Raw genomic sequence first — 1,300 nt, forward strand, 5'->3', positions numbered from 1 at the left:
TGCCGCAAGTCGGATCGCGCGCGCTCGGCCTCCGTGGATGGCCTCTGGGTGAGGTTGAGCCGGGGCGTCTCGGTTTCGCTGCCGTACGGTTCGCGCTAGGCCTGCGCGGGCGGCGCGGGGCGCGCGCTCGCGCGGCGGCCGTAGCGCTGGAGTGCGACCCGCAAGTGGGGAGGAACCGTCCACCCAACGCCGGCGGTAGCCGGGGCCGGTGGGGGCCCTACCAAGGCGGGTCATGGGCGCATGTCGGTCAGGTTATAAGAGTGTTTTTTTCGCTCCGGGCTAGAGCCGGGTGAGGTCGTCTCGAACCACGTGCCTGAAGGCCGCCTCGCGCCGGATTCGGCCCCGCTCATTCGTCGGAGTGACCGCCCGACGCGGGCATCGCTAGATTAGCCGTGGCCCCGATCCTTCCCCATCGACAGCCTTTCGCCCCCTGTGCTCCGGCCTGTTAATAGAGGCGGCCGGTACCCCTTCCTTGGATGAGAGAGAATCCTTAACGGACCATTCGCAGATTTTCGCCCGGCCTCTGTTTACCGAGGCGGCCGGTACCTCCGTCTGCCTTGGATGGACCGCATCCGCAGATTTTCGTCCGGCCTTAGCTTAAGGAGACGGCCGTTGCCTCCACACCTTGGAGATGATATTCGCTCCGGGCTAGAGCCGGGTGAGGTCGTCTCGAACCACGTGCCTGAAGGCCGCCTACGCCGGATTCGGCCCCGCTCATTCGTCGGAGTGACCGCCCGACGCGGGCATCGCTAGATTAGCCGTGGCCCCGATCCTTCCCCATCGACAGCCTTTCGCCCCCTTCGCTCCGGCCTCTGAGGCGGCCGGTACCCCTTTCTTGGATGAGACAGAACCCTTGACGGGCCGTTCGCAGATTTTTGCCCGGGCTTTATTTACCGAGGCGGCCGGTACCTCCGTCTGCCTTGGATGGACCGCATCCGCAGATTTTCGTCCGGCCTTAGCTTAAGGAGACGGCCGTTGCCTCCACACCTTGGAGATGATATTCGCTCCGGGCTAGAGCCGGGTGAGGTCGTCTCGAACCACGTGCCTGAAGGCCGCCTACGCCGGATTCGGCCCCGCTCATTCGTCGGAGTGACCGCCCGACGCGGGCATCGCTAGATTAGCCGTGGCCCCGATCCTTCCCCATCGACAGCCTTTCGCCCCCTTCGCTCCGGCCTCTGAGGCGGCCGGTACCCCTTTCTTGGATGAGACAGAACCCTTGACGGGCCGTTCGCAGATTTTTGCCCGGGCTTTATTTACCGAGGCGGCCGGTACCTCCGTCTGCCTTGGATGGACCGCATCC

This window comes from Syngnathus scovelli, unplaced genomic scaffold, assembly GCF_024217435.2.
Source record: "Syngnathus scovelli strain Florida unplaced genomic scaffold, RoL_Ssco_1.2 HiC_scaffold_178, whole genome shotgun sequence".
Lineage (NCBI taxonomy): Eukaryota > Metazoa > Chordata > Actinopteri > Syngnathiformes > Syngnathidae > Syngnathus > Syngnathus scovelli.